At 43.1% G+C, this 19,705-nt stretch overlaps 2 long non-coding RNA genes across 2 annotated transcripts; one reads left to right on the top strand and one right to left on the bottom strand.

The window, feature by feature from the left end:
• Positions 1-440: 440 nt before the first annotated feature.
• LOC138579560 (uncharacterized) lies at positions 441-1,748 on the bottom strand. The gene is made up of 2 exons (XR_011304072.1): positions 934-1,748; positions 441-551 (listed from the first exon to the last, which is right to left on the bottom strand). It is a non-coding gene; the product is annotated as an uncharacterized lncRNA (long non-coding RNA).
• Positions 1,749-8,353: 6,605 nt separating this feature from the next.
• Positions 8,354-9,661, top strand: LOC138580566 (uncharacterized). Its single transcript, XR_011304292.1, has 2 exons — positions 8,354-9,168; positions 9,551-9,661. It is a non-coding gene; the product is annotated as an uncharacterized lncRNA (long non-coding RNA).
• Positions 9,662-19,705: the final 10,044 nt, after the last annotated feature.

Raw genomic sequence — 19,705 nt, 5'->3', positions numbered from 1 at the left:
AGTGGAACAATGGACTACAGATATCCAGGCTGTCCATAATTTAACTTTGGCACAGTTAAAACTGGCTCAACAAACCACAAAAAGTTGCCAAAATTACAGCAAAGCGGAGGGACAATAATGTTATACTTGGGATGGAGGATATGGCAATGGGCTTGCCGGGCCATGGAGAACCCGTACCCGTGTTCCCCACAGATGCTGCTAGCGGCACTGAAGGGAGTGGATGAACAATTGAGGAAGATATGATTTTTTGAAAAACTGTGGCTTTGAAAAACCTTGCTCCACCAGGGCGACTCCTTACAATCCCGATAGTTATACGTGCAAGATTAAAAGTTTCAAAATCCGGTCAATGAAGTCGCAGGTCAACTGTATAAGGACGGTAAAAAGCCTAACCGTCCCATACGTTGAAGAAATTAATTAATGAAAATACAGGACTCTGCGCCAACAACTCAAGTTGAGTTAAATCTTAGATTATGCTTTATTGATCATCCATGACCATTGAGCCCATAATTGATAACATGTTTCGGCTCCACTGAGCCTTTTTCAAATCCGGGCTACCCATAATTGTAATATAGGACATACAATATATCATAGTCAAAAAACAATTTGTATGAACGACATCATAAAGTATAACATAATACCAGTTTTCAAATATCGTGACCACAAAATATGCATAATAACATGAAAGAAATTAGACAGAAAAACAAGGATGGGCAAAAGGGAAGGGTTCATGGGTGTAGAAAAATAGGCAAACATATCATAATACATTGTTATGTTTGAGTAAACAGAAAAAGAGCACAAAAAACAGAAACAAAAACACAAACAAAAAGAAAAAAGAACCCATTAGTAATCATTATTCTTCAATTCATTGAATAATATAACCAAATTCTGCAATGGTCCCTTGAGACAAACTGACAACTTGGTGGATGTCCTTACCCGAAATTTGATGTAACCAGTTCTTATGACTATTTGTCCATGTAGTAGTAACGGGGTGCAATCCCCAATATCAATCTAAACAAAAAATGTAAGTAGCGAAGGTAAATAAAACTGATTGTCCAATTTAGAATATACATTAATTGTGTATATCAAGGTTGCCTGTGGCAACTAGGCATTTTCATGAGAATAAATCCCGCCCTTCACCAAACGGGCAAAACAACTCTTCTTAATGGTCACAGGCCATTTCTGCCTTATTCAAAACAATTCATTATAAGTTCCGTAGTGAAGACAATTGTAATTAACCATCATTACGTGAAATGATGACGCATTTCCAATTATAGAACACGTATATCAAGTACGGAAAGCACAACATATAGCTTATTTTGTTGCTACTCGTCAAGTACCATTAAAGCTAAATCTCATTGAAAAGTAAACCATGAGATAAGCGGTCCTCTCTTACCAGTTCCTGGAACACAAACAGTCACACGCGTCGGCAGGTAAGCCGAACGCTTACCAGGTATGCCTTCTTATACTAGGCGTCATCACTGTGCGCGGTTACCACGGCGACGCAAGGACAAGCGTCGTCATTGAAAACCGCATTCTATCCCCCAGCATTCTACAAATTACATATGCTATATAATTCAAAATATTTGAATAAAGCCTGAGAAACTAACAAAGCATGTATACGCTTCTCCTGACCCAATTTATATTTGTTGAATACTTAAATGGTTACTATCACAGTAATGTATAATCACGGGCACTAATGCACCTAACTACAAAAGGTTGGTGAGCATTACACGCAACATTCAAATAAAATACTGAGCTACCAATTATGATGGGGTATCCCTTTAACAACACCCTGAAATACATGTAACCTCCTAATAAACAATGAGCCGTGTTCTAAATCAAGTATAACAATGAAAATTATTCGAGCTTGAGAAGCCAGATTGCAATGTACTACATCTCACAAGAATGAAACCATTTCATTATCTGTATTAAGTCCTGTATTTGTCGAATTGAAGTAACAAATTGCTCTTGCTTCCGCTTGTCGTAACGCCTTCACTCTGTCACCACCTCTTTTGTTCAAGGATACTTGTTTAAGACCAATGAATCTGATTTCCGATTTGAGATGTATCTGATGTGTTTTTTGCCAATGTTCAGCTAACGGAAGTGATGGGTCTTGACTGCCAATTTTGGCTAAATGTTCACGGATACGGATTCTCAACTGTCTCTTGGTGCTACCAATATATAGTTTGTGGCAGACACAGATGATGCCATATACTACAAAAGTTGTTTTGCAATTAATTCCTTGTTTAATGATCCAACATTTTCCATTTTTATCTTCGAATTCCGTTGTTCTTTGGTATGCATATTTACATTGTGGACAGACTCCACATTTCCTGAAACCAGAATCTTTCTTGTGTAACCATGTACCTTGAGTAGTGCTCTCAATGTCCGGTAATAACGATGGACTAAGGATAGATTTAAGTGTATTTGCTCTTCTGAAGGTAATGCGTGGATGATCACTCACAAACTCACCAATATGACTGTCCAATTTAAGTAGGTACCAATGTTTGTTCAAAATTTTTCGTAATCTCTGGTGGTCTGAACAATATTGAGTGATAAAGCTAATCGGCATGTTAGCTTCCAAATTATTCCCTTGTCTCTGTCTCAAAGTATCCTGCTGCTGCATCAATTTGGTTCTCTTGTATGCTTTACTTATATCTTTTTGGGCATATCCCCTCCTTCTAAAACGTCGTTGTAATAGATTACATTCCTCTTCAAATTTTAAGTTACTATTACAATTTCGTCTCGCTCTGATATATTCACCCAATGGTATATTGGTGATAGTTGGTCGAAAATGACAACTTTTAGCATGTAATATTGAGTTAACTTCAGTTGGTTTTCTGAATGTAGTTGTTTGTAGTACTTGATCTTCCAAATATATTGTCAAGTCCAGAAAATGTATCCGCTGTTTGTTGCATTCTCCAGTAAATTGAATATCAAAACAATTAAGATTTAACTTGTCCACAAATGCGTGAAATTCCTCTATGCTACTATCGACGATGCAAAAAACATCGTCGATGTACCTTGTCCAAAATTGGATTTTCTCAATGAAAAATGATTCAGTGTATATTGCTTTGTCTTCCAACATCCCCATGAAGATATTCGCCAATGCTGGGGCATATTTAGTACCCATAGCTACCCCCCTGGTCTGTTGGTATACCTTGTTGTCAAAGGTAAAGACATTGAGATCAAACGTGAGATGTAACATTTCTTTAATCATGTTCAAATGGTTGTAATACGAGGCTGACTCATGCCTGAAAGTGTAGTCAACTGCAATCATGGCCCATTTATGCTGAATAGACGTGTACAGTGCCTTCACATCTAGAGTCGCTAGAAGGAAGGTACTCTGCCAAGTAAAGTTTTTTAGTTTCCGTATAAGGCTGGTGGAATCTTGCAAATATGAATGAAGTGACATAGCCCTTGGTTTGAGTAATAGATCCAGATATTCCGAGATATTCTCTGTGACCCACCCAATCCCACTCATGATCGGGCGGCCCTCTGGTATCCTTTCATAGGGTTTATGTATTTTCGGTAAGAAGTACATTGTTGGAGTTACCGGTTCTTTTATCCATAAATAAGTGCGTTCATCATCCGTTATCAATCCTTTTCTATGCCAATTGAGTATGTGCGCTTCAACTTGCTCCAATGCTGATTTTCGAAAATCATCCGTTCTTAATTCATAGCACCCAGGGGTATTTAAATGTCTGGATGCCATTTCCAAATAATCCTCCCGATCCATTAGCACAATATTGCCTCCCTTGTCAGCCTCTTTAATTACTGTCCGTGAATCCAATTTAAGCGAAACAAGTGCTTTCCTTTCCGATTTAGTTAAATTGTTCTGAGTAATCCAATTCTTATGTTTTTTACAATTAAGATTATATAGATCTCGTGAAACTGCTTGTTGAAAAGTGTCAATGACGTTGTCAGATGCCAACTGTGGCATGAATTTTGAACGTACTTTAAGTTCCTTTGTGGTAAGGGTATCAGATTTTATCTTGAGTTCATCTAATAAGTGAAATACATGATATTGATCACCTTCGGTCAATGAACGCAATGTATATGTATCTTCAATATCCTGGATCGACTTATCACTGATAAGTATGCTAGCCTCTTCAGGTTGAAAATCACCCGGTGCTTTGGTTGCAAAAAATTTTTTTAACTTCAATTTTCTGGTAAATTTAAATAAATCGATTTGTACGTCCAATGGACTGAAGTTACATGTGGGTGCAAAGGATAAACCCTTGTTAAGAAGAAGTCTTTCCTCTTGAGATATAGTTTTTTTAGACAAATTGAGAACAAGATCATCTGTTATTTGTTGGTGCTCATCTCCTTGGAGCTGGCCCTGGTTTGTCTCTTGTTTGCTTGTAAGCTTCCTATGTTGCCGTCGTTTTCTACACCCCCTCCTTCCACTTCTCCTAGCACAGGTGTCAAAATACCCATAGTTGGTGGTAGCTGAAAACGGACTGTTTTCTGAGTAGAATTACGATTCCCTTTCTTGTATCTTTTGATCTGATTCAAGTATCCTCTTTGTTCAATTGATTTGGAACTAGCATTAGCTTGGTTGTCTTGGTCTGAGTCTGCATCAGAACTGGCCGATGATGTATTCGGGGTTGAGTTTCTGGACATTGGTTTTGAACTTGAGTCATATTTGGTTTGGAATGTATATACACGATCTTCCCTGTAATCACGTTCATCTCTATAGCTTTTCCGTAATTTCCTTATTTTTACTTCATCTTGATATATTTGCAACAGTTCATACATCTTCTCATAGTTTTTGGCTTTAGTATCCTCATTAGATTTCATCTCAGCAATTTCTTTGCGTATGCCTTCTATACCATCTAATGCCCTTTTATGCTCCCTAGTGGCATGTTCAATCAATAGGTCAATCATCTTCATGGAGCTGTTGCTCAAATTAGCTTCCCAGCCTTCTGCTAAATCTTTATCCAATTCATTGTTGAAATTTGGAAATATAAGAATCCTCAAACCCCTAGGTACTCTTTCATTAGCGACATAATTCTCAAGTGATACTTTTTCCCAGTACTTGTCAATTTCCTTTTTCGATATTCTTTCCAGTTTTATAAATTTCGAACGTAAATCTTCTCGTTTCGTAGCCATACTTGAAAATGCATGTGACATATCCCCTCGGGGGGTAAACAGGTTTTTAGTTTCTTCTTCACGGTTCTTCATATATGCTGCCATCATAGAAGAATGTTAATAAAGGTAACGGGTCAGCCCAATTTGCAAGTTAAGTAATGGGCATTAGATGGTATAGAAGGCATACGCAAAGAAATTGCTGAGATGAAATCTAATGAGGATACTAAAGCCAAAAACTATGAGAAGATGTATGAACTGTTGCAAATATATCAAGATGAAGTAAAAATAAGGAAATTACGGAAAAGCTATAGAGATGAACGTGATTACAGGGAAGATCGTGTATATACATTCCAAACCAAATATGACTCAAGTTCAAAACCAATGTCCAGAAACTCAACCCCGAATACATCATCGGCCAGTTCTGATGCAGACTCAGACCAAGACAACCAAGCTAATGCTAGTTCCAAATCAATTGAACAAAGAGGATACTTGAATCAGATCAAAAGATACAAGAAAGGGAATCGTAATTCTACTCAGAAAACAGTCCGTTTTCAGCTACCACCAACTATGGGTATTTTGACACCTGTGCTAGGAGAAGAGGAAGGAGGGGGTGTAGAAAACGACGGCAACATAGGAAGCTTACAAGCAAACAAGAGACAAACCAGGGCCAGCTCCAAGGAGATGAGCACCAACAAATAACAGATGATCTTGTTCTCAATTTGTCTAAAAAAACTATATCTCAAGAGGAAAGACTTCTTCTTAACAAGGGTTTATCCTTTGCACCCACATGTAACTTCAGTCCATTGGACGTACAAATCGATTTATTTAAATTTACCAGAAAATTGAAGTTAAAAAAATTTTTTGCAACCAAAGCACCGGGTGATTTTCAACCTGAAGAGGCTAGCATACTTATCAGTGATAAGTCGATCCAGGATATTGAAGATACATATACATTGCGTTCATTGACCGAAGGTGATCAATATCATGTATTTCACTTATTAGATGAACTCAAGATAAAATCTGATACCCTTACCACAAAGGAACTTAAAGTACGTTCAAAATTCATGCCACAGTTGGCATCTGACAACGTCATTGACACTTTTCAACAAGCAGTTTCACGAGATCTATATAATCTTAATTGTAAAAAACATAAGAATTGGATTACTCAGAACAATTTAACTAAATCGGAAAGGAAAGCACTTGTTTCGCTTAAATTGGATTCACGGACAGTAATTAAAGAGGCTGACAAGGGAGGCAATATTGTGCTAATGGATCGGGAGGATTATTTGGAAATGGCATCCAGACATTTAAATACCCCTGGGTGCTATGAATTAAGAACGGATGATTTTCGAAAATCAGCATTGGAGCAAGTTGAAGCGCACATACTCAATTGGCATAGAAAAGGATTGATAACGGATGATGAACGCACTTATTTATGGATAAAAGAACCGGTAACTCCAACAATGTACTTCTTACCGAAAATACATAAACCCTATGAAAGGATACCAGAGGGCCGCCCGATCATGAGTGGGATTGGGTGGGTCACAGAGAATATCTCGGAATATCTGGATCTATTACTCAAACCAAGGGCTATGTCACTTCATTCATATTTGCAAGATTCCACCAGCCTTATACGGAAACTAAAAAACTTTACTTGGCAGAGTACCTTCCTTCTAGCGACTCTAGATGTGAAGGCACTGTACACGTCTATTCAGCATAAATGGGCCATGATTGCAGTTGACTACACTTTCAGGCATGAGTCAGCCTCGTATTACAACCATTTGAACATGATTAAAGAAATGTTACATCTCACGTTTGATCTCAATGTCTTTACCTTTGACAACAAGGTATACCAACAGACCAGGGGGGTAGCTATGGGTACTAAATATGCCCCAGCATTGGCGAATATCTTCATGGGGATGTTGGAAGACAAAGCAATATACACTGAATCATTTTTCATTGAGAAAATCCAATTTTGGACAAGGTACATCGACGATGTTTTTTGCATCGTCGATAGTAGCATAGAGGAATTTCACGCATTTGTGGACAAGTTAAATCTTAATTGTTTTGATATTCAATTTACTGGAGAATGCAACAAACAGCGGATACATTTTCTGGACTTGACAATATATTTGGAAGATCAAGTACTACAAACAACTACATTCAGAAAACCAACTGAAGTTAACTCAATATTACATGCTAAAAGTTGTCATTTTCGACCAACTATCACCAATATACCATTGGGTGAATATATCAGAGCGAGACGAAATTGTAATAGTAACTTAAAATTTGAAGAGGAATGTAATCTATTACAACGACGTTTTAGAAGGAGGGGATATGCCCAAAAAGATATAAGTAAAGCATACAAGAGAACCAAATTGATGCAGCAGCAGGATACTTTGAGACAGAGACAAGGGAATAATTTGGAAGCTAACATGCCGATTAGCTTTATCACTCAATATTGTTCAGACCACCAGAGATTACGAAAAATTTTGAACAAACATTGGTACCTACTTAAATTGGACAGTCATATTGGTGAGTTTGTGAGTGATCATCCACGCATTACCTTCAGAAGAGCAAATACACTTAAATCTATCCTTAGTCCATCGTTATTACCGGACATTGAGAGCACTACTCAAGGTACATGGTTACACAAGAAAGATTCTGGTTTCAGGAAATGTGGAGTCTGTCCACAATGTAAATATGCATACCAAAGAACAACGGAATTCGAAGATAAAAATGGAAAATGTTGGATCATTAAACAAGGAATTAATTGCAAAACAACTTTTGTAGTATATGGCATCATCTGTGTCTGCCACAAACTATATATTGGTAGCACCAAGAGACAGTTGAGAATCCGTATCCGTGAACATTTAGCCAAAATTGGCAGTCAAGACCCATCACTTCCGTTAGCTGAACATTGGCAAAAAACACATCAGCTACATCTCAAATCGGAAATCAGATTCATTGGTCTTAAACAAGTATCCTTGAACAAAAGAGGTGGTGACAGAGTGAAGGCGTTACGACAAGCGGAAGCAAGAGCAATTTGTTACTTCAATTCGACAAATACAGGACTTAATACAGATAATGAAATGGTTTCATTCTTGTGAGATGTAGTACATTGCAATCTGGCTTCTCAAGCTCGAATAATTTTCATTGTTATACTTGATTTAGAACACGGCTCATTGTTTATTAGGAGGTTACATGTATTTCAGGGTGTTGTTAAAGGGATACCCCATCATAATTGGTAGCTCAGTATTTTATTTGAATGTTGCGTGTAATGCTCACCAACCTTTTGTAGTTAGGTGCATTAGTGCCCGTGATTATACATTACTGTGATAGTAACCATTTAAGTATTCAACAAATATAAATTGGGTCAGGAGAAGCGTATACATGCTTTGTTAGTTTCTCAGGCTTTATTCAAATATTTTGAATTATATAGCATATGTAATTTGTAGAATGCTGGGGGATAGAATGCGGTTTTCAATGACGACGCTTGTCCTTGCGTCGCCGTGGTAACCGCGCACAGTGATGACGCCTAGTATAAGAAGGCATACCTGGTAAGCGTTCGGCTTACCTGCCGACGCGTGTGACTGTTTGTGTTCCAGGAACTGGTAAGAGAGGACCGCTTATCTCATGGTTTACTTTTCAATGAGATTTAGCTTTAATGGTACTTGACGAGTAGCAACAAAATAAGCTATATGTTGTGCTTTCCGTACTTGATATACGTGTTCTATAATTGGAAATGCGTCATCATTTCACGTAATGATGGTTAATTACAATTGTCTTCACTACGGAACTTATAATGAATTGTTTTGAATAAGGCAGAAATGGCCTGTGACCATTAAGAAGAGTTGTTTTGCCCGTTTGGTGAAGGGCGGGATTTATTCTCATGAAAATGCCTAGTTGCCACAGGCAACCTTGATATACACAATTAATGTATATTCTAAATTGGACAATCAGTTTTATTTACCTTCGCTACTTACATTTTTTGTTTAGATTGATATTGGGGATTGCACCCCGTTACTACTACATGGACAAATAGTCATAAGAACTGGTTACATCAAATTTCGGGTAAGGACATCCACCAAGTTGTCAGTTTGTCTCAAGGGACCATTGCAGAATTTGGTTATATTATTCAATGAATTGAAGAATAATGATTACTAATGGGTTCTTTTTTCTTTTTGTTTGTGTTTTTGTTTCTGTTTTTTGTGCTCTTTTTCTGTTTACTCAAACATAACAATGTATTATGATATGTTTGCCTATTTTTCTACACCCATGAACCCTTCCCTTTTGCCCATCCTTGTTTTTCTGTCTAATTTCTTTCATGTTATTATGCATATTTTGTGGTCACGATATTTGAAAACTGGTATTATGTTATACTTTATGATGTCGTTCATACAAATTGTTTTTTGACTATGATATATTGTATGTCCTATATTACAATTATGGGTAGCCCGGATTTGAAAAAGGCTCAGTGGAGCCGAAACATGTTATCAATTATGGGCTCAATGGTCATGGATGATCAATAAAGCATAATCTAAGATTTAACTCAACTTGAGTTGTTGGCGCAGAGTCCTGTATTTTCATTAATTAATTGAGGAAGATAGTCCAGAAGCGTTGTGAACTGATTGGGATAGCAACGCTGTGAGATGTGTGACAGGATTGGAAGGCGGTGGAGTTTGACACACTGGTGGAAGACACCGGACTACACCAGGGAGAATACATCACTTATAATAGGTCGGTGCGGAAGATAAAAGACACTTGGTTAGATATAGTGGTGGAGAGTCAGCCTGACATGGCCATAGAAACATTTTATGATGTGTCAGACGGAGGACATGAGGTCTCCCCGATCTATGAATTGCTGATGTCAAGGGTGGGATAGGAGGTGACTCAGCTGAGAAGGGACTGGGAAGAGGAAGCTGGGGAATCTATGAGTGATTGGTTGGGGGTGAGAGCACAACGATTCGTATTGTATTATGCTATAGTGTGAAGCCTCTGCTTCACTGAACTAAGGTATAGTCAGATTCAGAGCCTTAGTGGTAGAAGTAAAACGAATTGCAGCATTTGTAAATAGTAGCATTTGCATTGCTAGGAAGCGAGCCACTGCACGTGCTCCCTGCTCTAATAACTACAATCCCCAGAAGGATTGTATTCCTAGAGCACTACTTACCCACAAACCCAGCGGCGGAACGCGCCGGAGCGCACGGGCATGCACAGTCTGTTACAGTCTGTGCAAGGAGGTGCACTGGGGCCACAGAAGTAAGTACTGTTTCACTATCACTACTCTGTCCTCAACCCAATACGCACCACTGAGCAGCGGCGGGAAAAAACTGAAAGTAGATCTTGACTGGGTGATAAAATAGACCAATGGAAGCTAGAGAGAGCAAGGGGGAAGAAATGAAGCTTGCATCCTCGAGTACCTCAAGAAGAGAGAGGAACCAAGCACTGAACAACAACCCTTCTAGACAAACAGAACGGGAAGGCAGTGAAAAGAAAACAGATCGCCTTGACAAGTTGAAGAGTCTCAAAGTGGGGCTACTTAACACAATCTTTGAACAAACACGCACATAACATAAATGATCTGATAAAGGAGAAAGCTCTAGTTATTTAATGTTTATCAGAAACATTGTTAAAAGATCCTATCAGCCCAGTATGCGAAGCTGCGGTTCCGGAAGGGTACATCATGTATAACACAAATAGAGAGACTGGAATGGGAGGAGGTGTTGCCGTTATAGCTCGCAAAACATTGAACCTCTTCAGAGCCAATTTTGAATGCACAGGCTGTGAAACCATTCAACTAAAACTCACATGTACCCCAAACGATAGTTTAAACATTATTGTTATATACAGACCACCTTCCTTAATTAGTGATTTTGAGAATGAAGTTACATCTCAAGCCTCTCAACTTATATCTAATAAAACATCCACCTTGTAGTTGGTGACATGAATAGGTGGAGAGGGAATAAAGGGGACAAGAAGGCCATAATGCTTGAAACGGCAATGAATAACTTGGATTTCACTGTATTAAACAACAAACCTACAACCCCCCCAAGGTAACCAGTTAGACTAGTGTTTACCAAAAACCTGAAAGCATATAATGTTGTTACGGAACCACGTATCTGGTCAGACCATCACTTAGTTACCTTTGTAGTGCAATTGAATCAACCAGCATCTTACATTGAAAATCCCCATACTAAAGTATGGAGCATACGTTTTAAGGGTATTGGTCCCGAGATTCTGAAACCATGCCTACAGAGCATCACCGACTCCTTCGCAGAAAAAGGACAACTGCAAGACCTTGTTGGGAAAATATAATAAACAAATACAAGAACTGGTAGAGGAGAAAGCCCCATTTAAACACAAACTGGTGAGAAAAAATAGTAATCACCAGATTTGGTATAGCGAAGAACTAAATAAACTAAAACAGGAGAAGAGGGCCAAAGAAAGAACATGGTGCCAAAATCCAACTTTAGCAAACAAATATGATTGGAAAAAGGCTGATTACAGGTATAGGATAGGTATCAGGGAAGCAAAGAAGAATCATTACAACAAAGAAATAGAGGCAGCGACCAACACATCCAGTAAAACCTTTAAAATACTTAAAGGGATTGAAAAGCCAAAATCACTCTCCCCTCCACATACTCCCACTAGGGAAGAATGTGATAGGGTACAAAAAGCTTTCTCTGCCAAGATCTCTAAGGCTCGAAATAACATCATTATAGCCAGAAGAGAAGTAACCAGGAAGGAAGAGAGAATGTCAGCTTCCTCCCTATATCTGCAGAGGAGCTATGTAGAGTGTTGGCTAAAATGAAACCCACCTCCTGCGCAGAGAGTATTCTGCCTTCCAAAATCATACTAGACAATAAAGACATTTTTGTTCCAGTACTGACAAAGACAGTTAATGCCTCCTTTAGGGAGGGGGTAGTACCAAAGGAAATTAAGAAGGTGACTATTACCCCATTAGTGAAGAAAGCAGGGCTGGATCCGAAGGACCACACTAATCTGAGGCCCATAACGAATTCAAATTTTATCCTGAAGGTCCTAGATAAAGTTGCCATGAACCAACTACAAAAGCATGGACTGGAACCTACTGCATGAACAGCAATCGGGCTTTCGAGCCTCCCACAGCACAGAATCAGCTATGCTCGATCTTCAGACCTACATGTTAGACCTGATAGACAAGGGCAGCACTGGCATCCTTATGCTGTTGGATCTCAGAGCGGATTTCGACTTGGTAGATCATCAACTCCTGCTGGAAGCACTGGCCAACAGTTGGTTGCACGCCTAAGGCGTTGGAGTGGTTAGCATCCTTTTTGAAAGACAGGAGTGCTAAGTTCCACTGGGATGACACATTCTCTGAGGCTGCCCCTATCTTGTTTGGTGTCCCCCAGGGTGCTAGCCTGTCACCGCTGCTATTTAATTTATATATGAGAAGTCTATGCGAGTTCCTGGAACAAATCGGCATGTTCTTTACAAACTACACTGATGACACGCAGCTCATTTTTGAACTCAAGGGAGAATACAGCATCGACAGCGCAAAAATATCAGAGGTTTATCGCATTATTGACATTTGGATGCAACGTCATTGGATGTGTCTTAATAATGCGAAGACCGAACTGATGATTTTTGTGACACAACAGGCCAGATCCAAGTTAGGGACAGAATACCAGTCCTTTACTATCAAACAGGCTAAAAGTGGTGCCCCATGTAAAAACCCTAGGGATGGTTGTGGAAGCATCAGTAGGATCCAAGGCTCAAGTTAACTACCTGAAGAAAAACCATGCCTACTACATGCGTCTCATGAGAGCCATAAGGCCATTTATTAATGACGCGAATGCAACAACTATAGCAAGAGCGGTCATTCTGTCACACCTTGTCTACGGTAACGCCTTACTGATAGGAACCACGAAGAGGGATATACAAAAGTGTCAGGTAATGGAAAATGACGCAGTTTGCGCTACCAAGAGAATTAAAAAAAGGAAGCATGTGACTATGGGGAGAAGATCCCTTCACTGTCTAAGAGTAGAAGAGAGAGTACACTTTAAGGCGATGACCATAGTTCACAGATGTCTGTATGGAGAAGCCCTGAGATATTTTAAGAAGCAATTTTCTTTGTACCTGCCTCAAAGACACCTTAGATCAGAGGATAAGGCGTATCTGAATATTCCTAGAGATAAACGTGTGCACGGGCGGGGGAAATCTTTCTCAGGGAAGGCAGCAAAATGCTGGAATGAATTGCTGCTAACTCTACGACTAGAAGAGAACTACCGGAGTTTCAGGAAATCGTTGAAAACCCACTTCTTTCAATGATAATCTCATTATCTAACCGTAGACCTCCCTCTACAACATCTAATATTATGCGCACTGAATTACCCTGGACACTCCCGCGTCCTGATGCCTGCGGGCTATCAAAGCGTTATCAACAAAAACATAACATAACAAAAAAGTGTCAAGGAACACGAGGTTGCAACAAATTCAGTTATATGTTACCCATAGAGCGTATATGACCCCTCAGAAGATTGCAAGGTTTAAGAATGCAGGAATAAAAGCATGTCATAAATGTGGGGAGGAGAATGCGGGACTGGTGCACATGTTTTGGGCGTGCCCGGAAATAAGGAGATTCTGGAGGGAGGTGGCCCACTATTTGACCGAAAAGGAGATTTGGCTGGAGGTGGAATCTTTGTGGGCATGCATGTTGGGGGGGAGGGGGATTTCCCAGGTCACGTAAGCTGAAACATGTGAGTAAACCAAAGACCTGGCTTATATACTTGTGAAGCACAGGATTGCCATGAGCTGGAAAGCAAGCAATAGACCAAAAGTAGAAGTCTAGTGGCATGACCTTCAGAAATGGGTGGATGCAGAAACGTTGGTGTGGAGTGAAGCAGTTAATAGAGGGGGAGATGAAGAAGCAGAGACATTGATAGCGTGGAGGCACTTAGTAGCTTCACTGTCCGGGCCTGCCCAGACTTGCCTAGACGACGATGGCTTCTCAGGGGAAGTGGAGGAAGGGGTGTCCTCAGAGAGAGTGGTGGAAGGCGGTGATGTGGGGTTAGCTCAGGATAGGGGAGGGGGTAACGGGGAGATGGTGGACACATTGTGAAACTGCATAAGATACTTGAAATGTATGATTGTTGTTCACTGTCTGTTTTTTTTTGGTTGTTTGTTAAAATTAATAAAAATTGTTAAAAATAAATAAATATGGGGACGCTGTTGCACCGAAGCATGATGGCCGCCTGAGTGCAGTGCTCCGGACTGGGAGAGAGCATAAACTCAACAAAAGACCCATCAAATACGGCTAAGCTGCTCCGCACTTACGGTGCCTCTGGCAGAACCTCACCGCTACAACCTTGTGGCTTTCTGGACTTTGACGTCCCCGGGGGCTGAGCTGTGACCCCCGTTCGCACTGGGGCTGTGTGTGCCTGGCCTGCCCTGCGCCGCGGCTCCAGAGGCTGCGGCTCTCTCTGCCACCAGAGAGCGCGGCGCTGCAGGCCACTGGGGGGAGGGCGTCCGAGCCCCTCTGAGCGTGCTGAGCTGCTGCGGCTGGCGGGCTCGCCTCTGCACTCCCCCTGCCAAGTTTCTACATACTACGGGGAGCTCCACGCGCCCTGCAAAGACCTACCACCATCTCCTCCTGCCAACTCCGTGGACGCCTGGGGGCGCCGAATTCTCCCGTTGCCTGGGGTCACGCCGCGGGGGATGGAGGCATCACTGCAGGCACCCCGCCATCATACTGCCAGCCGGTCCTCCCCCCGCTACCCTCTTCCCACAGAACACGAGACACATCCTAGAGCAAGGTGGGGAGTGTGGGGGGATTTGGTGACCTGCTCCGGTGATCCTGGGCTGCTCCCCCCACTGGCGCGCCTCGTAGCCTGTCATCCCTCTACCCTGCGGCGAATTGGACGCTGCGGCTGGTGCCTGCTGCCCACTCCCCCTGACTCTTGATACTTGTTACGAGCACACTGGGCTGGTGTGGTGCACTGCGCCTGTGGTCACCCTTACTACATCCCCCCATCACTGGGGCAACAAACTTTTGGCCTCCCTATGTTTCGCCGCTCAGAATCAACGTGGCTGATCCTATAGACGTGACCCCACCAACCACCAAGCCCAATTGCAACGACTGTTGTTACAAGATCCTGAGGGTCCCTGTGGCCTCACGGGACTGGGATCACATCCACTGGATCGACCCTGCGGTTCTCTAACTACGCCTTACCACCTAAACAACCCACGCAATCACGGCTGGAAGTGACCTCTCACCCTGTCCATTGGTACCTACTCTGCTCATAGCTGACCGCAGGGCTCGCATTCCCTACACCTGCTGCCTCACCGGACCGGGCCTCGGAGGCCCCCACTGGCATTGCGTCAAGGATGTAGTGTCTCCCCAGCGGGCCATCACTGCCAACATTGCTCCCGCGAGGAATCGGACCCGAAGTGCCAAAGAACAACGAAAACACACCGGTGCCTTGGTGTGCCAGGGGTGGCTACACCGGCACTGCTCTCAACTGAGCCTCACCACCATCTTCCTGGTGACCCCCAATTGGGCAATCATCAACTTAGAAACTTGTCACCCTTGCTCGCTGACGCTCTCTTGGGTTCCTGGGACCCTGATTACGCCGTCACCATGACAAAAGGAGCTGGGGCCGAAAAGAAGCAAAGCTCGCTAAACATGTTTGCCAAGACACCGTCCAGACCGCCGTCCGAGCCCCTGGAGGAAGCACCCACCGCCTCGACATCCTCAACCCCCATGACTCGCAGAAGATGCTGGAGTACATGCGTGAGGGATTTACTACACTGCATCCCAAATTAGATGACATGAATGGCACCATCTCTTCTATCAAAGCCCATATAGAGAGAAGAGACAGCTGGGTCGCCGAAATCGAAACCAGGATCAGCACCGCAGAAGATGACTTGGGCTCCCGCCGTGCTGCAGTTTTCACACTCACCAGTCGAGTTTCGGCAGTGGAGAAAAAGAATGAAGACCTCGAATCCAGTTCCAGACGGAATAACCTGCGTATTGTTGGCGTGCCCGAGGACACATCAAGGAGCCCATGGAGGACTATGTGGAACGCATCCTCTTAACACTCCTGGATTCACCGAAGCTCTCTGCACAGTTTGCTGTTGGGAGGGCGCATCAATACCTGACTGCCAAACCTAGACGAGGGGTGCCTCCTCGTCCCATTATAGCCAGAATCCTAAATTTCCGGGACCGGGATGCCGTTCTGTGGGCAGCCAGGGCCAAGGGGGAACTACTCCTTGGATCGACGAGGATCCATCTTTATTATGATTTCTCTGCTGCTGTGCAACAAGAGCACAAAATCTTCCTGGCAGTGAACAAGAGACTTTGTGACTTAGGAGTCAAATACTCCATGCTCTTCTCAAGTTAAGGATCGAACATTCCAACCAAACACTGTTCTTCACTATCCCAGAAGAGGCATCAAAATGTATTAGCCTCTGCTATATATCTGTCTGTCACCGGCAAAGCTCCCTATGATGCCCATACTTCAATGGAAATGTTTTTAGTTGCTAGTTTTGTTCTTATTTGTTCTTATTTCTCCATCAATCCTCCGCAGTGTGGCCCTTATCTGCCACACAGACTCATTGTGGTTAGAGTAGTCTGATATTCTGATGAGGCCCCAGTATTTGAAAACTATCCTACATCTGCCTTCACTCCAGCGCTACATCATGCTTTTGTTTGGCGCTTCAGGGTCCATGGTTAATCCCATTCTCCAGTTGCCTCTCTCTCCTTAACCGGGCCCCCCCGCGCCCTTGTTCCTACACCATACACTCTGTTTAACACTGCTGTATTGTATAATCTCCTCACACTCTCCCCAGTCCGGTGCGCCATCGCCTGGCTAAGTAACAGACCCCCAGGCGCAGATGCCAAGAAGTTTGTTGTTGTTATGGTTTTGTTTGGGTTTCGTCCCTCTGATTGGGGGAGGGATGTGGGAGGTGGGGGGGTGGGACGTTATGGTTAAAAAAGTCTTGACAACCACCGGAGGTGTCGCATGCGCTACAGCAATACATCACGAATACATTGATAGGGATCCGTTTACATCAGGATCGACGGTCTCCTTTTCTCTGGTAACCTATGTACAGTCAATACCCATACACGAATGGCAAACAATGACCTGACCTTTATGAGCTGGAACGTCCGTGGCTTGGGCAATTACAAAAAGATGCGACAGATACAGCTACATGCTGAACGCCACAGGGTTAGAATTCTATGCTTACAAGAAACCCATGCTCGCTCTGAACAATTTGAACGATTCGCAAAACAGTGGGGTCCCCAGAGGTATTATACTAATTATTTCGCTCAAAGCCACGGCACTCTCACTTTAATACACTTTAATACACAAGCCTGAAATTTGTGTGTAACCACTCGCGCATAGACCCCCTTGGCAGATATGTATTAACCATCGGCACACTGCAACACCAGGAGGTCGCTATCCTGAACATTTATGGCTCGAATGTCGATGATCCCGACTTCTACCTACACCTAGCCTCTGTCCTGGAAAGCTTTCCCATGATTCTGATTATATGGGGAAGCGATTTCAACACAATATTAGATATCACCCTAGACAGGTCGGGCTCGCGACCTCGCCAACTCTCCAGAGCGGCCTATACCATTCTCACAACGCTCCCTCGACTGTCACTAGTTGATCCCTGGTGGCTAGTGCATCCCAATTCCCGCACGTATTAATTTTATTCCTCAGTCCACGATTCTCATTCTAGAATTGACAGATGGCTCATAACCGACATGCTGGTCAGATCCCTATCCCACCAGGCTATCCTCCCCCGAACATTATCGGACCATTCACCGGTACTCATCTTGCTGAACTGGGGTCCGAACGCCGATATAACGAGACAGTGGAGGATGAGCCCCCATGCGCTTCTTGATCAGGTCTTTGCTACCGAACTCGAAGCCTCCATTGAAGAATTCTTTGAGGTAAATACAGACTCTTTGACAACGCAAGCCATCCTCTGGGAATCCTTCAAAGCATACATGAGGGGAATAGCCATCTCCAAGCGATGTGGCATTCTAAAGGGAATCCGTGCAGATATTTCCGTTAGTGAATCAACCCTGGCCAGCCTCGAGACCCGATACGCTCAGGATCATTCCCCAGCTACTCTAGCGGCGTTAGGCTCAGAACTGGATAAGTTCGGCAGCCTTGCGGAACGAGAGGTTAAATTCCTAGACTCCCCCCATTCGGTAAGGAAAACGGAGTGGGAGAGCAACCGTGCCGTATGCTGGCCAGGCTGCTTCATCGTTAGTTTGGATCCCTCAATATTCCGGCTATAGTGAGGCCTGACGGCTCACTGGCCACTTCCCCACAGGACATCAACACTGAATTCCTATCGTTTTACACCTCCCTGTATTCAGAAGTGGATGGCCTCCATATATCAGAAATTGACTCCTATTTGGATGGTCTCCCTCTCTCAGCCCTTTCCGCTGATGCCGCCATCTCCTTGGAGAGGCCTATCACTCCTGAGGAACTTACTGAGGCCATTGAGTCGTTAGCATCCGGTAAGGCCCCTGGCCTGGATGGGCTCCCCATGGAATTCTATAAGCAATACAAGACACACCTGGTCCCACACTTGCTGGCCCTATGGGAGGAGTCATGCGAAAAGGGCATACTTCCCCCATCCCTTTGGGAGGCGCTGATAACAGTCCTCCTCAAACCTGGCAAGCCCCCTACTCAGTGCGGCTCATACCGACCCCTCTCAATGATCAACAGTGATATAAATATACGCTAAACTTCTGGCCAACCGCTTAGCCCCATACATGCCCCACATTATTCACCCTGACCAGGCAGGATTTGTCCCGGGAAGGTCCACATCCCTGAATTTAAGAAGGCTCTTTAATGTGATCAGCAGGGTCAACCCAACCACGCAGGCAGTAGCAGCCACTCTGGATATTCAGAAAGCATTTGACTTGGTCTCATGGAAATATCTCTGGCGAGTTCTCGAGAAATGTAAGTTCGGCTCTAACTTCCGAACCTGGGTTAAGCTACTCTATACCGCCCCTTCGGCCAGAGTTCACACAGAGGACAGATGCTCCATCCCCATCCAGATATCTAGAGGGACACGACAGGGATGCCCTTTTTCCCCGCTAATCATCACCATAGCCATTGAACCCTTCGCCGACATGATTCACCAGTCACACTTTCATAGGGGATTGCGCACGGCGGGCCAATCCAATATAGTTTCCCTCTACGCCGATGACGCCCTCCTGTACGTCCGCTCCCCGGAAACCAACCTTGCCCCTATCCCGGCGGATGTTGCCCGGACTAGGCTCCCCATTTCACTAGCAGGTAGGATTGGAATACTTAAAATGGTAGTATTACCTCAACTCCTTTATTGTTTCACCAATCTGCCTATGTGGCCAGGGAACGCATTCTTCAAATCACTTTGTCATATCAGTAACACCTTCCTTTGGCATTCGGGGACATTCCGCCTCAAATTGTCTACGCTGACCAAGGAATTGGGCGGGTTTAATGCCCCAGATTTCACTAGATACTGGGTGGTAGCCCAATCCCAATTTGCCTCGTATTGGTTCAACACCACCGACCCCCCCCCACATGTCCAGTTGGAGAAACTAACGGTTTCTGAC

Source organism: Ambystoma mexicanum, chromosome 3p (genome assembly GCF_040938575.1).
Source record: "Ambystoma mexicanum isolate Mex_15411 chromosome 3p, UKY_AmexF1_1, whole genome shotgun sequence".
NCBI classification, from domain to species: domain Eukaryota; kingdom Metazoa; phylum Chordata; class Amphibia; order Caudata; family Ambystomatidae; genus Ambystoma; species Ambystoma mexicanum.
The sequence above is the reverse complement of the archived record's forward strand: the minus strand, read 5'-3'. Positions and strand labels throughout refer to the sequence as shown.